The 23,121-nt window shown below is 44.0% G+C and overlaps 1 protein-coding gene across 2 annotated transcripts in view; it reads right to left on the bottom strand.

The window, feature by feature from the left end:
• The window catches only part of DLGAP4 (DLG associated protein 4), a 266,332-nt gene that overhangs the window by 171,229 nt on the left and 71,982 nt on the right, over nucleotides 1–23,121 (bottom strand). For both annotated transcript variants that reach the window (XM_077251584.1, XM_077251585.1), the window contains exon 2: nucleotides 8,184–8,255. The gene's annotated coding sequence lies outside the window, so the exon portion shown is untranslated. The remainder of the gene's footprint in view (nucleotides 1–8,183; nucleotides 8,256–23,121) is intronic.

Below are 23,121 nucleotides of genomic sequence, written 5' to 3'. Positions count from 1 at the left end.
ACCGCACTACTACCACCATCCACACCTATTATTGGGCGCCCCTCAGCAGGGTCACGGACCGGGTCTAGCCACCGTGACAACCCCAGAGCAGAGACTCAGAGGCCCGGTACCGGGTACCCCTCGGCCCTGCAGCAGTGGGGGCGCTACAATTTTGGCGTCACGAACAGGATCTACTTAAGCCTGAATCGGGTCATGTGTGCCTTGGAACTGTGATTTATTAGACTTGGACTGTGATTTATTGCAAAGACTGTGCCAATTGCCGCCAAAACCATCCGCCATTACAGCGCTGAGGAGAGCGCAGGAGAAGAAGAGGGGCGTGGAGTGGGCGTGGACCAGCTGAAGAGCGCGAAAGACAATGGCCGCCCAGTCTAAATATTTCTGCACCGTGAGGACGTGTCCGTCAGCAGCCGAGATCCGCCTCCTGATTCTCAATGGTGGGCGGAGACAGAGAAAACGAAACCGCCCACGAAGGAGAGAGCGGGAAAAAGACCAGGAAGTGACCCACGAGGAGGACGCCATGGCCAGCAGCTCGGGACCCGAATGTGGGGTTGAAGCAGAAGTCTCCCCCAACTACCCGGATGAGCACCGCAGCCAATTCTCCACGGACAGCGCTGATTTCTTGCAGGCTGAGATGGGGGACTTGATCCACCAGCTCCTTCAGCTGAACGTGAAGGCCCAGGCTCCGCACCAGGTAGCGCCGGAAGGAAGTCCTCTGGCATCGGATCCTGTACCGCTACCGGAGTTGCTGCTGAGGCCCTCGCCGACACCGCCAGCAGAACCCGCCGTGGAGGAGGAGCCCACATCGGCTGGTGAGTCCGCCGACCCCGCCCCACTGGCAGAGGGCTTGTTAGTAGGCCCCGCTGCGACACCCCCTCTCCCTGGGACCCATAGACTCCAACGCCTGTTACCATGGGAGGAGGCAACGGGCATGGAACACCTCCTGAAAGCCCCAATTACGCCAACTACCCTGCTGTGTGAGGCCCATGCAGAGCGCACGGTATGCCACTGGGTGAACCCAGGATCCAACCTCATGGGGTTCCCCGGGGTGAAGACACGGGAAGGGGAGATGGTGCAGGCCCTGAGCTGGGAGGAATACCAGACCCAGCTGGAACAGCAGTGGGAGGAGAAGGAAAAGGCGTACCAGGCCGGGCTGGAGACCCACCATCAAAAAGACCTGGCGGTCAAGGACTGGGCCCGCAAGGACCCCACCGCTAACCAGGCCCCACGCAGGCAGGGCATCATTGTCGCCTTCAAGCTCTGCGGGGGCTGGGGCTTTATCAAAGAGCTGGGCCTATACGCCGAAGTCTTTGTCAACCAGCGGGATGTGGAGTCTCATCTCAGAGAGGGCCACCCAGACCGGGATCTCTATCCGGGGGACTAAGTTACTTACACCAGGCACCTTGGGGAAAAGGGGTGGTTCGCCCTGAATGTCCATAAGAAACAGAACCCCGTGACATCCCCGACTAAGGTGCCAGTGAAGCTTACCCCCGTAGCGAAGGTGCCCCCTTGTGGTCAGCCCGTGATCATCACCAAGACCATCGAGGACACTCCGACGTACACCATCATCAAGACCACGACCTGCAACATTGTCACCTCAACCACTGTCGTGGCCAAGGGGGCGTCTTCTCAGGTGGTCGGGGCACCAGCTGCCCCAGAACGGAAGACGGTGGGTACGCAGACCCCCAGATGGGACAGTACTCCCCCTTACTCAGTACCAGGCGGCGGGCAATATCCAAAGGGGTTGCCTCCGCCGGTGCTGCCTCCTGATTGGTTCAAGTAAATGTCCTAATCTTCCGAACATGTAAATAGTTAACTGTGTGTCTTCTTGCTGCTACAACCCGACTAGGGTTAACTCTTAAAGGGATCCCTTTGTTTACCCGGGATCCCTTCTTCTGCTTTTTGTTTTTGTTCCCTGTTTATTCATCAATGAAAGAACTGCTGAATCATGAACAATGCATGATTACAAACTTTTTGTACATAGTTTGCACCTTCTTAAAGGTGCTCTCTACTGGTTTTACACAAGGAAAGGACTCTTTGCGAAGACACTGGTCTTGGAACCAGCAACGGAGTCCTTACTGCGAACAGACTTGCAGCTTGAGAAGTTGCACTACCTCATAGAGACTTGGTCCCCTCTTAAAGGGAATGTTCACATATTGCACTTATGAACAGTGTTGCCTTAAGATGGTTAAATGGCAATAATGTCTTGAAAGAAGAAGTTAAATGTAGCTAGTTAGTTGATTGTGAGAAATGTTTAATGATGTTGATAGAAGAATGAGGACAGAAAGTGAACCCGTACGGGTTTAGTCAGTGAGTCCTCCTAGGAGCCATACAGAGATGGCTCAGCAATCCTGAACTGAAAGATGGATGATAAGTTCTATACCATGCATAGTAGTAGAAAGGCAGTAGGCCCGGGCGGAAAGGGGTGGTCCTGTAACAGAAAGGAGAGGCAGTAGGCCTGGAGCAGTTAGGACAGGCGGTCCTGCAGATGTAAAGAAGGAGAATGCAGAAAAGTTAATTAGCCTTATAATGTTTTATAAGAAGGTCTTTAGTGGATCCAGCGAGTACGTCCTTAAAGGCAAAGTTAAATTATTGTTCAAACAAAAAAAAAATAAATTTGCACTTAGTAGAATACCCGGTTGGGTAAAAGAAGTTATTTATAGTATGTTATTTAAAGTATTTAACCATGTTTGCAACGTTCAAGTGTCCTCACCTCCCATAAAGGGAAGTCCTGTTAAAAAGTTTACTTGTACTTGCATTTCAAAAATTGTATGTCTTTTTGCTGACATGTATTGTTGTTTTCTTCCCAGTCCAGGAGTACTGGATTTAACCGGGGGGGAGTGCAGCGCCCCAGAGTCCTGGTCGTTGCAGTACTGATGCTCCGCCGCTAAGGGGGGCTATGGTACGTCTGATGGCACTGAAGGAGTTCATCTGACCAGGTATCACAGACACCAATACATTTCACAGTCTGGCCTCCAGGGGGAGCTAAGGGTACTATGTATTAGGCCACTCCTCACAGTCTGGTAAAACTGGGGGTTGGATAGGAAGTTAGATCAGAAAGCTGACTGGGTTGGAACCAGGCAACACCTTGTGGCAGAGGGTGTTGTAGGGGAAGATTCGGAGGGGTCCCTGTCAGGGGTGGGATCCTGACAGAGGCCTAGCAACCAGAGAGAACGTTACGGGACCGTGCCTGCACGATATAGCGGCGGTACCCCAAGAAAGGACAAGAAGCGAGGTTTATTGTGCTGAGTGAGAAACGAGATCAACGCAACAAGGAGAATACCAGTAGGAGTCGTGCTGTAAGACGAGGCAACATCCTATTGAGGCGCATAACCGGTGGCCGGAACGCCGAGGAAGTATAGAGCTCCAAGCCAAACTTCAAACCTACGGCAGGACAGTCAGTTATAGGTGGGCTGTCTCACCCAATTGACCTAGGAAGACACAGGGGGGTAACAACAGGAGTGGGGCGACGCTAGAGTCCCGGAAGAGCTCCGAGCCTCCCCGTCATACGGGTGCGTCCTAACCATAAGATCTGGGGGGACGTGGAAGAACATCAGAATCGAGTTGTGAGGGAACACGAGAAACAGACACAACAGTTGTGGGGACTATCCCGTAAGCACAGCAGGGGAGGACCACAACACACAAGCGCTAGAAGGTAGGCACAGATTTCCACCTGCAAAGGGAACTCTGGAGGTGCCATCGGACCGGTCAGGCTTGCGCAGCCCGGTTAACCGTATTCCGGATTGAGGACCCTGAAGCCTTCAGTAAAGAGGTAAAGAGACTGCAACCTGGTGTCCTCGTTATTTACTGCACCGCACTAATACCACCATCCACACCTATTATTGGGCGCCCCTCAGCAGGGTCACGGACCAGGTCTAGCCACCATGACAACCCCAGAGCAGAGACTCAGAGGCCCGGTACCGGGTACCCCTCGGCCCTGCGGCAGTGGGGGCGCTACAAATACGCCATGTGGAAACATACCCTTACAGTCATTCCTGGCTAAGGCCCTGTTTCCACATATTAGGCAATCCAGCTGGCGTGGCTGGGAAACTGCAGGAACGGATCCCATTGTTTTGTATGGGATCGTTCACATTCATCTGGTGCATTTCTTGTTGCATGTCAACCCTTCAAAGATCCAGATCAGAGAACTATACATATTTGATTTTTCAATCCAGCTCACCCGTTTGCAATGGAAACTAGTGACATTTGTTGCTGTTTTGACATCAGTTGTAATTAGTTGAGGCACAAAAAACCTTACAATATAAATGAATGGCCTGGATGTGAGGAAACCTGAGCTCGCTAAAAAGAAAAATCTAGTTAACCAATTGTCAATCTTTCTCAAAGTAAGATGCTAAAAACGTGTTAGAAATTTTATAATGCTCCAGAAAATTTCTCACCAATGTATCACTAGTAAAGAGAAGACTTGGATGGGAATCCGCATAGTCCCTTATATGTGATCATGGTGGCCTAAGAACCCTGGGGTCCTGAGTTCAAATCCCACCATGGACCATATCTTTAAGGAGTTTGTATGTTCTCACCATGTTTGTGTGGGTTTCCTTCCACACTCCAAAGACAAAATTACTATAAAAGTAGGTGAAATAAATATAAGTAAGTAAATTATAGTAGCAGAACACTGTAATTTTTTTAAGGTGTCAGAGGGTGACCATCCCATGTACACATACACAGGTTGCACATATAGTATATATGTTTATGTGATTATTTAAGTAATTGGTGCCCAACTGGCTGCCAGGAAGCCATGTGTGACCCTCCTGGCACAGGGGAAAGAAGCTGCATAAGGCACAGTTGATTTTTCTAGATTTGTGATCGGGCAACAATACTCCTGAATGCTGAACAGTCTGCCTCAACGGGCCACGATTTGGATGGTAACTCGTTTTCTGACACATTTTTCAGGGGCACACCAACAGCATGTGCACTGCCATCTTTGGACTCTATATTCCCTCACAAGAGCTCAGCTTAGCATTTTGTCTTGATGGCAAAAATATTAAGAATAAACCACAAATTAAGCATGTGTGAACACCTACATCTTAGCTTGGTAGGATTGTATGTGAGGCCCCTACAATGTGGCTGGCGAATCACCTGTAGGTATTATAGGGAAAACATAGCAAGTGAAAGATTTTCTTTAAATGAAGAAGTAATAAATACCTACATTAACAGTTTACTCTTTTTTCAGAGTAATATTACATTAAATTCCAAACCTATGTACACTTTTAATATACATTGGGGTAGTAGTTTGACAATAAATGGCTTCACCCAACCACTAACCATGAGTGGAGAAAAAGTTTTGGTGTTATCATTCATATTCTTTAAAAAATGGCCAAGAAAGCAAAAAATCGGCCGGGGTATGTAAACTTTTGAGCACAACTGTAGCAATACTGAGCTATAGCAGTATATAGTACAAGTAGTCAGATGATCGATGGTTTTAGCACCCTAGGGGAACTAAAAAATAAAGTAAAAACAAGGTTTTAAAAAAAATCAAGATATTGAATAATCCCTATTTTCCTCCGTTAAAAATAAAGAAATAAAAAAATTAAATAAACATGTGATATTGTAGCATCTGTAAAAGTCTGATCTATCAAAAAAATAAAATTACCAGACCAGTAAACACCAAAAAGACAAAAAAGATTGACATGTCAGAATTGCTTTTTTTGGTCTCTGCAAGTTAGCTAAAAAATGTAATGAAAATCCATCAAAACATTGTATCTACCACAAAAAGGCATCGATAAAAATGTCAGCTCGCCGTGCAATAAACAAGCTCTCATGGAGCTCCTTTAACCAAAAAAAAAATGAAAATATTACAGGTCTCAAGATGTGTCAACACAAACTTTTTTTTAACTTTCCTTTTTTTTAAGTTTCACAAATGTACAACTTTTTTCCTTATACCTTTAATTAAAAAAACTATACAAGTTTGTTATCACCATAATCATTCTGACCTACAGAGTCATGTTGTTAGGATATTTTTACAGCACAATGAACACTGTAAAAATTAAACCCAAAAAAACAATTGTGGAATTATTATTATTATTTTCACAATTTCACCTCATTTTGAATTTATTTCCCATTTTCCAATATCCAGGGCTCAGTAACTGTCTAGAGTAGGAGGATGCTTGCTGTTGACTTGATGTGACTTCGTCAACAACAATATTGGGACTGGAGCAGCAGTGGGGTGCCAGAGCTGGACCCAGAGAGGCTGAGTACCTCCCGAGTTTGTTATACAGTAATATCTTGACTAATGAGTGCATCTACTTATGAATTTTCCGAGATACGAGCCTTCGCTCTGTTGATTTGTTGTTTTATGATGCAAGCCAAGATCTGAGTTATAAGCGAGCGACCATGGGTCCTAAGAAAGGGAGTTGCCAGCTGAACTTTTCTTGTGAATCATTTTCCTGGGGCGGACTCTTATTTTCAGCACGGCATGCTCCATGTATTTGACATGGGGCTGTACTTAGGATAATGTTTTTTTTGGTTTCACATGTGGTTTCACATGTGCAGCAAGGCACAGTATACTGTTCTATTATGTGCGCTCTGTGACTCTTTGGAGTGTTAGGGCCCCGTCTCACTTAGCGACGCTAAAGCGATCCCGACAACGATACGACCTGTCAGGGATCGTTGCTGCGTCGCTATGTGGTCGCTGGTGAGATGTCAAACAGTGAGATCTTCCAACGATCGCAGCTGCGATCTCACTGTTTGACATCTCACCAGCGACCTGTACAACGAAGTCACATGGGAAGCTATTATGACAATTCAGTGTCTGAGTCGTCAACGAGGTCGTTGGTAAGGTGTCAAACACAGCGATGTGTGCTACCCAGCGGGACCTCAACGATCAAAAAAAGGTCCAGGCCATTCCGACACGACCAGCGATCTCACAGCAGGGGCCTGGTCACTGCTACGTGTCAAACATAGCGAGATTGCTACTGAGGTCGCTGTTGCGTCACAAAACTTGTGACTCAGCAGCGATCTCGCTAGCGATCTCGCTTAGTGAGACGGGGGCTTTAGTGTTGGCTTAACATTTGCTATATTTATTTATGAGCACGTTAATTTCTGATCTATAGTGCTGACTCCATACATATATATCTTTATATATAAAAGCGAAGAAAATGTGGCAAAAAAGGCAAAAGTCAGTGAAGAAGATGATTAAGGAACGATGATTAAATGAAGCTAGTGTATAAAAAACTAAAAACTAAAAAAATAAATAAAAAGAAAAATAAATAGAAAAAAAGGACAGTACAATAGTATATTACACGCTTAATAGTTTTTCAAACTGTACATTACTGGATTTGTTATTAATAAAGTTAATTTTTCTTATTTTAAAACACCTAATAAACAAAATTGGTGTGAATTTTGGGGGTCTGGAATGGATTAATATAATTTCAATTCATTTTAATGGTGAAATTTTATTTGCTATACGAGCAAATTCAGTTAAGAGCTTGGTCACAGAACGAATTAAACTCATAAGTCAAGGTATTATTGTATTAGATATTTTACACAGTTTGGGGCCAACTTTCGTCAAAGTAGACAACCCCTTTAAGCCTAGTTATAACTCAGATCATAAAAACCTCTTCCTACTAAGTCATATATGCAGTGAGGCATGGAGCGGACATGGACACAAGAGGATCCATGTGCGAGAAGTCTATGGGCCCTTTGTTGTCCAATAGATCATCATTTGCACCTACTTTGGAACTATAAGTGGGCCCCCTTACCTCTTGGGCCACTCTATGGCTGCACTGGTTGGACCAATGGAATGTCCGACCCTGATCACTATTCGGCCCTTGGCTTTGCCGTTAGTGAATGTATCCATACTTTGCTTTATTACTGCCGCACTCAATTTAGAGACACATTATCCACCGGCAGTATGTACTGTCCAGGATATTAAATGTTAATATTGGAATCCATCCATTAGGCAGCTGACAATGTTTAATTTTGGACCATGTTCTAGTTGAATGTATCAAGGGATATAACCTTGTTCTAAATATCAAGACATACAATTCCCAGGCCCTCCTCCTGTCTCTCAGATTTACATGTCCACCACAGATAACCCTTCATGCAGAACGCATTAACTCCACAATAAAAGCAAGAATAATATGACTGTATTATACTCGAGTACTACTCTGGATGCTGACTTTTACCATTCATTATTTATTATGTTTCTTTACTTGTTATCACTCTACCTCTGTTCCATGGATTTTTCCATCTTTGTCTTGTCACCAATTCTCCTCTCTCTGCAAACTCTATTTTTTATCCTGCAGGATAGAAAAAAGTGAGCGGGTTGAGAGCAAGAAGGGAGGTAGGAAACATGAAAGAGAAGATTGAATGAGAGCGAGAGGAAGGCTACTGCCAGGATGTGGGAATCCAGAGAGAATGGAGAGAGCGACGGGTTGAGACGAGAGAATAAGGAGTCTGTGTTACAAGAAGTGACAAGAAATGGAGGAATCCTATGCTGACAATGAATATGAGACATAGGATTTACACAGAAAAGGGTAACACAAAGACTAAAATACAGCAAGACTAATGGGGAGCCATTTAAATGGTGGCATTAAATGTCCAGGAATAACCAAAGATGTGGCGCGGCCATGATATTGCAAACTGACCAAATATCACGGAAGAAAAGAGCAAATGGGTGACAATCAATAACAGTTAATGTTCATCAGCTTATTATTACCACATTGTAAGATGTTATAAGATTATATTATAACTAGATGGTAGCCCGATTCTAATGCATCGGGTATTCTAGAATATGTATGTAGTTTATTTATGAAGATTTTAGAATAATACATTGAATACACAGGATTCGGCCGGCCGTGACCAATTAGCGAAGCATGGTTCAAATCCCGTGCCAATTCGTGGCCGGACTGCGCCTGTCGCTGATTGTTCACGGCCGGCCATGTAGTATATAGCACAGCCACGTAGTAAATAGCACTGCCACGTAGTTCATAGCACAGCCACGTAGTATATAGCACAGCCCACGGAGTATATAGCACAGCCCACAAAGTATATAGCACAGCCACGTAGTATATAACACAGCCCACGGAGTATATAGCACAGCCACGTAGTATATAGCACAGCCCACGTAGTATATTGCACAGCCACGGAGTATATAGCACAGCCACGTAGTATATTATTATTATTATTTATTTATTTATATAGCACCATTAATTCCATGGTGCTGTACATGAGAAAGGGGTTACATACAGGGTTATAAATATCATTTACAGTAAACAAGTTTACAGTGACAGACTGGTACATAGGGGAGAGAACCCTGTCCTTGCGGACTTACATTCTATGGGATAACACAGCCCACGGAGTATATAGCACAGCCACATAGTATATAGCACAGCCCACAGAGTGTATAACAGCCCACATAGCATATAACAGCCACGTAGTTTATAACAGCTCACGTAGCATATAACACAGCTCACATAGTATATAACAGCCCACGCACGCAGTATATAACACAGCCCACATAGTGTATAACACAGCCCACGTAGTGTATAACACAGGCCACGTAGTATATAACAGCCCACGTAGTGTATAACACAGCCCACGTAGTGTATAACACAGCCCACGTAGTATATAGCACAGCCTACGTAGTATATAGCACAGCCCACGTAGTATATTGCACAGCCACATAGTATATTGCACAGCCCACGTAGTATATTGCACAGCCCACGTAGTATATTGCACAGCCCACGTAGTATATTGCACGGCCCACGTAGTATATTGCACGGCCCACGTAGTATATTGCACGGCCCACGTAGTATATAGCAATGTGGGCATCATATCCCTGTTTAAAAAAAGAATTAAAATAAAAAATAGTTATATACTCACCTACCGTTGGTCCCCGGATCCAGGCGAAGCGTTTATTGATGCTCCTCGCGCGCTCCAGTCCCAAGAGTGCATTGCGGTCTCGCGAGATGATGATGTAGCGGTCTCGCGAGACTGCACGTCATCATCTCGCGAGATTGCAATGCATGGAGCGGTCATCGGAGCGTCGCGAGGAGCGGGAAAGGCCTGTTCCTGATCCGGGGGGCCGACGGACGGTGAGTATATAAATATTTTTTATTTTTTTTATTATTTTTAACATTAGATCTTTTTACTATTGATGCTGCATAGGCAGCATCAATAGTAAAAAAGTTGGTCACACAGGGTTAATAGCAGCATTAACGGAGTGCGTTACATAGTTACATAGTTATTAAGGTTGAAGGAAGACTTTAAGTCCATCTAGTTCAACCCATAGCCTAACATGCCCTAACATGTTGATCCAGGGGAAGGCAAAAAAAACCCATGTGGTAAGAGTAAGCTCCACCATGGGGAAAAAAATTCCTTCCCGACCCCACATACGGCAATCAGACTAGTTCCCTGGATCAACGCCTTATCAAGGAATCTAATATACAGTGGGGCAAAAAAGTATTTAGTCAGTCAGCAATAGTGCAAGTTCCACCACTTAAAAAGATGAGAGGTGTCTGTAATTTACATCATAGGTAGACCTCAACTATGGGAGACAAACTGAGAAAAAAAAATCCAGAAAATCACATTGTCTGTTTTTTTTATCATTTTTGCATATTATGGTGGAAAATAAGTATTTGGTCAGAAACAAACAATCAAGATTTCTGGCTCTCACAGACCTGTAACTTCTTCTTTAAGAGTCTCCTCTTTCCTCCACTCATTACCTGTATTAATGGCACCTGTTTAAACTTGTTATCAGTATAAAAAGACACCTGTGCACACCCTCAAACAGTCTGATTCCAAACTCCACTATGGTGAAGACCAAAGAGCTGTCAAAGGACACCAGAAACAAAATTGTAGCCCTGCACCAGGCTGGGAAGACTGAATCTGCAATAGCCAACCAGCTTGGAGTGAAGAAATCAACAGTGGGAGCAATAATTAGAAAATGGAAGACATTCAAGACCACTGATAATCTCCCTCGATCTGGGGCTCCATGCAAAATCCCACCCCGTGGGGTCAGAATGATCACAAGAACAGTGAGGAAAAATCCCAGAACCACGCGGGGGGACCTAGTGAATGAACTGCAGAGAGCTGGGACCAATGTAACAAGGCCTACCATAAGTAACACACTACGCCACCATGGACTCAGATCCTGCAGTGCCAGACGTGTCCCACTGCTTAAGCCAGTACATGTCCGGGCCCGTCTGAAGTTTGCTAGAGAGCATTTGGATGATCCAGAGGAGTTTTGGGAGAATGTCCTATGGTCTGATGAAACCAAACTGGAACTGTTTGGTAGAAACACAACTTGTCGTGTTTGGAGGAAAAAGAATACTGAGTTGCATCCATCAAACACCATACTTACTGTAAAGCATGGTGGTGGAAACATCATGCTTTGGGGCTGTTTCTCTGCAAAGGGGCCAGGACGACTGATCCGGGTACATGAAAGAATGAATGGGGCCATGTATCGTGAGATTTTGAGTGCAAACCTCCTTCCATCAGCAAGGGCATTGAAGATGAAATGTGGCTGGGTCTTTCAACATGACAATGATCCAAAGCACACCGCCAGGGCAACGAAGGAGTGGCTTCGTAAGAAGCATTTCAAGGTCCTGGAGTGGCCTAGCCAGTCTCCAGATCTCAACCCTATAGAAAACCTTTGGAGGGAGTTGAAAGTCCGTGTTGCCAAGCGAAAAGCCAAATACATCACTGCTCTAGAGGAGATCTGCATGGAGGAATGGGCCAACATACCAACAACAGTGTGTGTCAACCTTGTGAAGACTTACAGAAAACGTTTGACCTCTGTCATTGCCAACAAAGGATATATTACAAAGTATTGAGATGAAATTTTGTTTCTGACCAAATACTTATTTTCCACCATAATATGCAAATAAAATGATAAAAAAACAGACAATGTGATTTTCTGGATTTTTTTTTTCTCAGTTTGTCTCCCATAGTTGAGGTCTACCTATGATGTAAATTACAGACGCCTCTCATCTTTTTAAGTGGTGGAACTTGCACTATTGCTGAATGACTAAATACTTTTTTGCCCCACTGTATATACCCTGTAACATTATACTTTTCCAGAAAGGTATCCAGTCCCCTCTTAAATTTAAGTAATGAATCTCTCATTACAACATCATAGCAGAGAGTTCCATAGTCTCACTGCTCTTACAGTAAAGAATCCACTTCTGTTATTATGCTTAAACCTTTTTTCCTCCAGACGTAGAGGATGCCCCCTTGTCCCTGTCACCGGTCTATGATTAAAAAGATCATCAGAAAGGTCTTTGTACTGTCCCCTCATATATTTATACATTAACATACGATCACCCCTTAGTCTTCGTTTTTCCAAACTAAATAGCCCCAAGTGTAATAACCTATCTTGGTATTGCAGACCCCCCAGTCCTCTAATAACCTTGGTCGCTCTTCTCTGCACCCGCTCCAGTTCAGCTGTGTCTTTCTTATACACCGGAGACCAGAACTGTGCACAGTATTCTAAGTGTGGTCGCACTAGTGACTTGTATAGAGGTAAAATTATGTTCTCCCCATGAGCATCTATGCCTCTTTTAATGCATCTCATTATTTTATTTGCCTTTGTAGCAGCTGCCTGACACTGGCCACTGAATGTGAGTTTGTCATCCACCCATACACCCAGGTCTTTTTCATTGATGGTTTTGCCCAGAGTTTTAGAATTAAGCACATAGTTATACATTTTATTACTTCTACCCAAGTGCATGACCTTACATTTATCCCCATTAAAGCTCATTTGCCATTTATCAGCCCAAGCTTCTAGTTTACATAAATCATCCTGTAATATAAAATTGTCCTCCTCTGTATTGATTAGCCTGCAGAGTTTAGTGTCATCTGCAAATATTGAAATTCTACCCTGAATGCCCCCTACAAGGTCATTAATAAATATGTTAAAAAGAAGAGGGCCCAATACTGACCCCTGTGGTACCCCACTGCTAACCGTGACCCAGTCCGAGTGTGCTCCATTAATAACCACCCTTTGTTTCCTATCCCTGAGCCAGCTCTCAACCCACTTGCACATATTTTCCCCTATCCCCATTATTCTCAATTTATGTATCAACCTTTTATGTGGCACCATATCAAAAGCGTTTGAAAAGTCCATATACACTACATCTACTGGGTTCCCTTGGTCCAGTCCGGAACTTACCTCTTCATAGAAGCTGATCAAATTAGTCTGACATGAACGGTCCCTAGTAAACCCGTGCTGATACTGGGTCATGAGGTTATTCCTCTTCAGATACTCCAGTATAGCATCCCTTAGAATGCCCTCCAGGATTTTACCCACAGTAGAGGTTAAACTTACTGGCCTATAATTTCCGAGTTCACTTTTTGTCCCCTTTTTGAATATTGGCACCACATTTGCTATACGCCAGTCCTGTGGTACAGACCCTGTTATTATGGACTCTTTAAAGATTAAAAATAATGGTCTATCAATGACTGTACTTAATTCCTGCAGTACTCGGGGGTGGATCCCATCCGGGCCCGGAGATTTGTCAATTTTTGTGATTTTTAGACGCCGCCGTACTTCCTGCTGGGTTATGCAGGTAACATTTAATTGGGAATTTTTATCACTAGTCATATTGGCTGCCATGGGATTTTCTTTTGTAAATACTGATGAAAAAAAGTCATTTAGCATATTGGCTTTTTCCTCATCCTCATCCACCATTTCACCCAGACTATTTTTAAGGGGGCCAACACTATCATTTTTTAGTTTCTTACTATTTATGTAGTTAAAGAATATTTTGGGGTTATTTTTGCTCTCTCTGGCAATGAGTCTCTCTGTCTCAATTTTTGCTGCCTTGATTTGCTTTTTACAGAATTTATTAAATTTTTTGTATTTATTTAATGCCTCATCACTACCTACTTCCTTTAATTCTCTAAATGCTTTCTTTTTGTCACTTATTGCGCCCCTTACAGCTCTATTTAGCCATATTGGTTTCCTCCTATTTCTAGTATGTTTATTCCCATACGGTATATACTGTGCACAGGTCCTATCCAGGATGCTAATAAACGTCTCCCATTTTCTTTGCGTACTTTTATGTCACACCGCGGCATAACGCGGTCCGCTAACGCTGCCATTAACCCTGTGTGAGCGGGGAGTATAGAGCTTGCACTGACTGCGTGGAGGAAGGAGCGGCCATTTTGCCTCCAGACTGTGCCCATCGCTGATTGGTCGTGGCTGTTTTACCGCGACCAATCAGCGACTTGGGATTTCCGTGACAGACAGACAGACAGAAAGATGGAAGTGACCCTTAGACAATTATATAGTAGACACATTGTGGTAATATATATTATTACCACATTGTAAGATGTTATAAGATTATAATATAGAAAACATTTTTATGGTATCGCACAATCTGCTAACAATAATATGATATATTAGACACTCTTGGAATATATACAGTTTGCTGATTATGTGAGCACATACCATAGTGAATATTTACAACTGAGATGTTAGAAATATAAGTACATGTTAGATCAGTAGGTAAAAAAGTGAAACATTGGGACACATTTTTTGAAAAAGGGGCAAGAAATGTCATAGCAAAAAGCATAGGCACCTAGTCACAAACTGTAATGCTATATGTAAAAGTCTTTTTGGATCTTATATTATAAACATAAAAGGAGATTGGACAAGCCATTCTAGTAAGAAGGGTTTGTTGACTGTGAACTGATCATAAGGTGCTCTTCTGCGGAGACCCCTAGGAATCAGCTAATACCTCTGGTAGGATCTATAAGAAAGTGATACATTTCTTGCTGCATGGCTAAGAGATAAATGGAGCATTATAATGTATCAATTGAAACCAGTGGGATATCCATATAATGCAGTATTCACCATCCAGTGTCTTGGGCACCATCCAGTGTCTCGGGAACAAGGCGTTTGTTATGATTCCTGGAGTGGACACACTGGATCGTGGTGACGACCGTTCCCAGGCGAGCTGACCAGGTGGAACCAACCCCTATACAGGGACCGTTAGGGACAAGCCTAGGAGGGAGATACACCGCGATAGCTTGTGCAAGAGGGGCGACTCGAGGATAACGAAGAGAATCAGGGAACTCACCGAGGACCAGACGGGCAGAGCAGCCACAGAGAAAACCCGGGACCCAGGAAACGGTGGGGTTCACACAGAGGGTACCGGATCCTGGACGGAGCAGGGCATGCACTGGAGGAATACTGGGACTGAGCATGGCTGAGTACGCACTGGAAGTGTACAGGGATGGAGCAGAGTACGCACACACTGGAAGCGTACAGGGACTGAAAAGAGCACGCACTGGAAGCGTACAGGGACTGAGCAGAACACGCACACACTGGAAGCGTACAGGGACAGAGCAGAGCACGCACACACTGAAAGCGTACTGGGCCCTGACATACAGAAACCAAAGTGGAACTGAAGAGAGCACAGAAAAGCACAATAACAATCAGGCGCTTCCTCTAGCAGGAAGCGACCTGATATACCCGGAGGCCACTGCCCAGGCAGGACAGCGCTTCTGGGTTAGTACAACCCGTCATCATAAAGAAGCCGGGAGTGCGTGTGACCACGACCTAAGCGGCCTAGCGTGTGTGCGCAGGGAACGGGATCCCCAGAGCGGCTGAAGACCCAGAAAAGGAGACAGGACGCAGCGTGGGACCCAGGAGGCAAGGTGAGTATCACCGTGCACCGAATAGCGTTGTCCCAGGCCCCTGAGTGAGGCTCATCAGCTGTTGGAAGTTAAGCATTCTATGGTACATTAGTGACACCAGGAATGTCATGGTATGACTGTACATTGCCACCAGGGTCAAGAGACCATATCACATGCAATGTGATGGGATTAGTGGTCTATCTAATGTACAGTATATTGGGGTTGTCCTAAATTTTAATGTTAGATGTTGAGGGGAAGAATAATCAGTTTGTTACAATTTAAATATGCCCAATCGCTTTGTTCTCATGGGAGATAAGGTTCAGCCAGAAGCGTCTGACTGTAGCTGAATTCTCCCTCCCTATAAAGAACTTACACAGATGCTGAGCAGAGCATGCACATGGATGGGGTCTGCGGTGTATCAGGGTTCAGGTTACAGCTATCTAAATGTTTGACTTGCTTTAGAGCATAGAGTTAAGCCCGCTGTAGACATTAGATGATTGTTTGACCAGGAGCCATCTTGGCAGGCTTTCCCATACATAGGAACGCTCGGCTGAACCCTCCTGTCTTCTCTATGAGAAAGCTGCTGCCAAACATGTCTAATCTCCAGGACAACAAAAGGATTGGCAGTCTGAAACTGGACATGTCGGATCCTTAACTCCCCCAACAATCAATTGTCCAGTGGCCTCATACGCATTAGACTGTTGAATGAACTCATTATATCAACCTCTAAAGGTACCTTCACACGAAACGACATCGCTAGCGATCCGTGACGTTGCAGCGTCCTGGCTAGCGATATCGTTTTGTTTGACACGCAGCAGCGATCAGGATCCTGCTGTGATGTCGCTGGTCGCTGAATAAAGTCCAGAACTTTATTTGGTTGTCCGATCGCTGTGTATCGTTGTGTTTGAAAGCAAAAGCAACGATACCCAGCGATGTTTTACACTGGTAACCAGGGTAAACATCGGGTTACTAAGCGCAGGGCCGCGCTTAGTAACCCGATGTTTACCCTGGTTACCAGCGTAAAAGTAAAAAAAACAAACAGCACATACTTACATGCGTCCCCCAGCGTCTGCTTCCTGACACTTACTGAGCGCCGGCCCTAAAGTGAAAGTGAAAGCACCGCTGTGCTGTTAGGGCCGGAGCTCAGTCAGTGTCAGGAAGCAGACGCTGGGGGACGCATGTAAGTATGTGCTTTGTTTTTTTTACTTTTACGCTGGTAACCAGGGTAAACATCGGGTTACTAAGCGCGGCCCTGCGCTTAGTAACCCGATGTTTACCCTGGTTACCTGGGGCCTTCGGCATCGTTGGTCGCTGGAGAGCGGTCTGTGTGACAGCTCTCCAGCGATCAAACAGCGACGCTGCAGCGATCGGCATCGTTGTCGCTATCGCTGCAGCGTCGCTTCGTGTGAAGGTACCTTTACCAACATATGACGTACTGATACCTCATATGTTGGCTCCTTGCCTTTAATACGGGCTCACACAATGAGCCCGCATCTTTCCCCGCACATGATGGCTGATTTGATCAGCCATCATGAGCCTTTAACAGCTGCCGGTGGTTTTTAACCTGTTAAATCAAACTGTCAGTCTCTGACATCGGCATTTAACACATGCTGGCAGTGAGCGTGTCATTATTCCCACTCATCAGCATGCCTGTGACATGGTGCTGATGGGTTGTCATGACAGCCAGCGGTCTGCAGGAGACCCCCTTAGCTGCCATTACAATCCTCTTGTGAACGCCGGTTCATGGCCAGCATTCATAGGAGATCGTGATTTCTGCTATACATACTGTACCAGTGCTTCAGCACTGTTATGTATAGCACAGGCAACCAGATGATCGCAGCTTCAAGTACCCTAAGGAGACTATTAAATATGCTCACAAGTGAAAACAAAAAGTTTTTAAAAATATGGAAAAAAATAAAAAACCTACAAAAGTTCCAAGCACCCCCCTTTTGCCCCAGTACACCTCATCACTGTCTCCGCCTTCAGACAAAGTAGTAAGTAGGGGCTATGTCCTGACTTCATCTTTATCTTTCATCTCAGGACAGTTACTGCTGAATATAACAGTGGAGCAGAGAACCCTCAGATCCCTGCTCCACCATTCATTCACCATTCAGTGCATGCAGAGACTGTAGATCCAGCCAGGACCCTTCAGTGCTTTGGCCCCAATATGAGAAAAGCGCAATACGAATATTTTGTTGTTTGCTGTTGTCATGTGACATTCTCACATGTCCGACAGGTCCTGGCAGTCTCTGCATAGACTGAACAGTAGAGGAGAGATCCAGTAGCTAGACATTGGAAATGAGGAGCAGGGCTATATACACTGTGGAGACCTCAAACTGTGTTTGTGGGGCATCGTATTGTGTGGGGGCATCAAACTGTATGGGGGGAGCACTGTAGGGACCATGAAAAGGGTACCATACTGTGTGAGAACACTAGCGGGCTTCAATATTTCAGTGTAGGCGCAAATAAAGTATGTTGAAGGTGAGGTTAGGTTACTGACTTGGCATAAAATAGAAATTGCCACACCGTAGAATGTGTCCCTCTTTCTTATCGTTCATAGTTGGGAGGTATCTATATCCCTGTGAGACTGTCGAATTCAGGAAACCCACAGTTACTATATGCATAATGGTCCGTGCTTGGACTGTAAAACACAGATGACCAAATTCGGCAAAAGGCCTCATTCAGGCATCCATATATATCACAGCCTGAAACCGCCATTTTAAGGACTAACTGTGGGTCTTCTGACCTGAACTTAACAGTCTTATATACTGTATGCATATGAGGCTGTTGAATTCGGGTCAGGAGTCCAGCAGTCAGTCTGAAATATCACGGTGTGACTTTGTTATACATATGTCTCAATTCAGCCTGAAGCTACACTGAAACTTATTTTTGAGCCATGAACTATCAAATACCAGACTTTGTGTTGCACAAAAAAAATCAGACTGATCTGATTTACAGGCTAAGATAATACATGGAAACAGCAGTCACTATGTGGACAATCAGATGGAGCAGCACACGAGCAAGTCAATTTCAAAATGTGAAGACATGAATGTCCCAAGTTTTACAACAGCCGTCTCAATGACACATAGGAAAGGCTAGTAGAAACTCGCCCACTGACCCACATTAACCTGGAAAACCCAGAATAACCCTCTAACAACTAGTGATAGGCTGGGTTCACATTACGTTAGGGCAGTCCGTTAGACGGACTGCGTTACACCACGGCATAACGCGGTGTAACGCAGTCCGTTAACGCTGCCATTAATCTCTATTTCGGGCGCATCGCTATCGCATGCCCAAAATGGGCGTGCGCTAGCGATGTGCCGTCATTGAGTGACGGACGCTGGGACGCGGGCTGCAGCGTTTCCGGGTCCGTCACCACTAGCGCAGATAGAGCATCTGCTAGCTCTATCAGCGCTAGCGCGATGGCATGTTGGCACTTGCGTTAACGCAGCCCATTTAACGCATGTGTTGAACGAGCTGCTGTTAACTCAATGTGAACCTAGCCTAACCCTTCAATGACTAGCTTTCGATGATTGGTCGCAATATGGCTTCTATGATTTTTCACATAGATTGTGGCTTGTGAGCATTTCTTAAAATGCAATGTGGCTCTCAAGATAAAGGTTAGTCTAATGTATATGGAGGGCTTTAGAGTTTTAGAGTTTTATCTATTGGTCTTCAAACAGAGGCTGAACAGACATCTGTCTGAGGTGGGCTAGTGAATCCTGCATTGAGCAGGGGGCTGGACACGATGACCCTGGAGGTCCCTTCCAACTCTAACATTCTATGATTCTGTGGTCATATCTATTATTAAATCTTTCCCTTGTAATGTATCCTGTGGCCAAGCACCAACTGTCCAACCTGATTATGGCTCAGGAGCTAGCAAAGGTTAAAGTGGTTGCCAATGTTTTTCACGAAAGTCTGCGGTCACTGTAAGTGACTACAGACTTGTGAAACTGTACAGTGTGCGTGTGTTGGAGGCTTTTCAGGTGCCAACAGCGAATCTGGGCAGTCATGAGACCACTAGTATGCGGTATGCATACTCTCAGCCATCTTCCAACTAGATGTGCGTGGCTTCATTCAAAGCAAGTGAATTGAGCAAGGCCGCATATTGTGAATTTAAAATGAGGCTGGGAGTATGCATATCGCGTACTTGTGGTCACATGACCACCTGCTCCCGGCACCGGAGAATCCTGACAGCGCGCACTGTGCACGATGTGAGGATTTACAAGTCTGCAGTCACATAGTATGCCTGCAGACTTTCATGATAAACTGGGACAATCACTTTAAGGATCTTTCATATAATGCCAGGTACTATAGAAGGAGATTAGCCACTAATAAATATTGAATTTGTTTTTGTGTAAACCTGACAACCTCCATCTTTTTAAGATGTTGACTGTACATCAGATTAAATCCAGGACAAGGTTCTACGATAACGGACACAATAAAGTGTGCAATGATATGTAATTTGGAGAATAGAAGCGGCCCCTCCTCTCCCACCTCCTTCCGCCCTCCTTACTACTGACTGACAGCAGTGACTATATACATTGTGCACAATCCTATCAGACCTTTGTGTCTACATAGTTACAGAATATTTACCAACTTTTGGTAAGAGACATCAAGGAGATTCTAAAAAGCAACATTTGAATCTGCAAAGGGTTTCACCTCATGACCTACAAAATTATATTGACTCCCAACCTAATGCACTTTTAGATCACAAATTGTGCATACGACCCCCTTTATAATTTCTCAGACCCTCTAAAAGAAATGTAGACATCATACTAGACTGGAGATACTCACCTACTCTCCTGTTGCTACTCTGCAGCACATGTAATCATCTTCAATATTGAGCACTGCCGCAAACAAATGCTAGGACCAACTTTGCTTAACAGGACATAGGGCACCGGAGAGATTAGGCTGGAAGAAAGTGTCCCCTTTATCTAGCAATCTCCCAGACATTCTGGAGGAGTTGCTGATTATCCAGTTTTAGGTGTACTGTCTATCCATCACCGTAAGCATGATAACAGTAAAGCCAAGTTCAAACGTTGCGGATTTGTCGTGGATTTGCTGTGCAGATTCTGTACTGAAAATCTGCAGCAATTTACAGTATAAGTAAATGGGTTTTTCAATATCTGAGTCACACATTCTGGAAAAAATTCAAAAATTCTGCAAGAAAATGAAAGCATGGTACAGATTTCAAATCTGTAGCTCATTAATTATTGGATTTCCATTGCGGATTTTAGCGTATTCAATGCCTAGTAAATGCAGTAGAGTAAAATTTGCAACAAAATCGGAAAGTAACATATGCAGATTCTGTCTGGGGATTTGTTGCAGATGTGCGACTAAATCCATAGTGGAGGTTTTAATCATTAATTTCCTCTGATATACCAAAAGTTGCCCCTATGATGACAGTGGTAATAATACTTATCATAAAAATTTGGAAAGGCTTGCTTTCTCATACTACTTTGGATTATTTTTATATTCCCGCTGCTTACTTACTTTAATATGATTGTCTGTTGTTCTCTCCATAATAAATTATTAGTGAATTCTATTTGGGAAGATACAGCTGTATAACTTGCTATGCTACTGCAGACATAATATTTTATATGCACCCCAAATATTATTTTGACTCCTGGTAGCAAAAAAAGAAAGTTGTCAGCCTTTCTTTGACACAAAATCATTGAGGTCTTGGTTTTGTTATTTTCCAGTTGAGGAAAACTAAACTAAGTTTAATTTCTATTATATATAAAAATCATTAAAGGTGACCTGTCACAATAAATATTTATTTATTTTACTCACGCATATAGTGCCATTAATTCCACAGCGCTTTACAGGCATCATCACTGCCCCCAATGGGGCTCACAATCTAGATTCCCTATCAGTATGTCTTTGGAGAGTGGGAAGAAACTGGAGAACCTGAAGGAAACCCACACAAACATGGGGTGAACATACAAACTCCTTGCAGATGTCCTTTGGTGGGATTTGAACCCAGGACTCCAGCGCTGCAAGGCTGCAGTGCTAACCACTGAGCCACCAGAAGTTAACAGTATGATATTATATAGCATAAAAAACTGAGAAGAATGATGTATACGTTTGCAAAAAAGATTCAGCAGTAATTCTTTCTCATTTAAATTCTACTTCGTTTTGGCGTTAGGAGTCCAATGGGTGGACTTACTCAATGATTGACAGCTTGCTCTGTATTCACACTTATAAACGGAAAACAGTCAATAATTGATAAGACTGCCCACTAGTCTTCAAGCCAATGAATAAAATAAAACTTCTCCTGAATCATTTCCCTCGAAAATATTGATAGTTCTGCCCCTGCAAGTGGGCAAGTGTTTCCCAGAACTGCAATTATCAAGCACTTTTTTAGCTGATTTCAATCCATTAGCAAGTAATGTCTGAAGGGGGCTGTATGGTGATTGTTCAAAGGGAGACAGAACAAGTAAAGAATGTTCAAAGGCCTAGATTTCTACTTTTCTAGATTTCTACTTTTCCGATCCTATTTTTTCCCCTGAAGAGGTGACTATCTCCCTCTGACTAATGAAATAACATGTGCAAGCAAGTTGACCATGCCTGTTTATGAGAGAGTTAAGGGGAACCTGTCAGTGATTCATGCTGCCAAAACCATGGGCAGCATGAATCAGAGCCTGGCTGTATGAATGTAGCCAATTATATTTTTCTCTAAAATGTGACAGCATCTAAAGAGCATCTAAAGAGAAAACTGTTTGAAATCTGGCTGGAGCCCACAGGGAGAGATGAGACTAGCCTCGCAACTCAACTGGCTGGCTTTTCTAGTTCCGTTCTAGGTGGTTGACAGGTCTTTGCTATGTACAGACATGGGAGAGACCTGTCAGTCAGCTAAAGTAGTACAGGAAGATCCCGGTTGTGGGTGGTTTCCCTACAGTCCCCAGCCAGATCTTCAAGCTATGTTTTCTCTAAAACACTCCAGCAATCATGCAGTCAGGCTCTGACTCATTATGCCCATGGTTTGGGCAACATGTTGAGTTGAGTGAAAGATTCTCTTTAAGGTTGAACATTTTTTATCCACATAATCAGTTTGACCTTTAGCTTATCTCATGCCTTAGGTCACCTTAAATCTGCCAGATCTGTGCTAACCTAACCAGCAATGTTGGCTTGATACAGAAGTATGGTCCTATGAAGAATGACAATATCTGGTATTACCCAGCTGATATCTTTTTCAACCAATGTGTTAATTATCATTTGCATTTGGAATAAGTGTATACAATGTGGCACAGGGAGTCCTAAATAATTAAACAGAAGGAAAACAGGATCAGCAAAACAGAAGTAAACATTGGAAAAGTTATATAAACCCTGCAATAAGATGAAACAGGTTGTTTGATAGGGATGTAATTAGAATAGGAAGGGGAGCAATTTTGGTGCTCTATGTATAGCTAGGTCAACTGATCTTGGGGGAAATAATGATTAATTGTAAATATATTGTAAACTGATGTAACTCCTAAGGCAGAGACAAGAAAGTGTCTAACTGCTCTCCCTATTATG

Source organism: Ranitomeya variabilis, chromosome 4 (assembly GCF_051348905.1).
Source record: "Ranitomeya variabilis isolate aRanVar5 chromosome 4, aRanVar5.hap1, whole genome shotgun sequence".
In the NCBI taxonomy this organism is placed as follows: domain Eukaryota; kingdom Metazoa; phylum Chordata; class Amphibia; order Anura; family Dendrobatidae; genus Ranitomeya; species Ranitomeya variabilis.
Note: the sequence above shows the minus strand (reverse complement) of the source record. Positions and strands in the feature narration are given on the sequence as shown.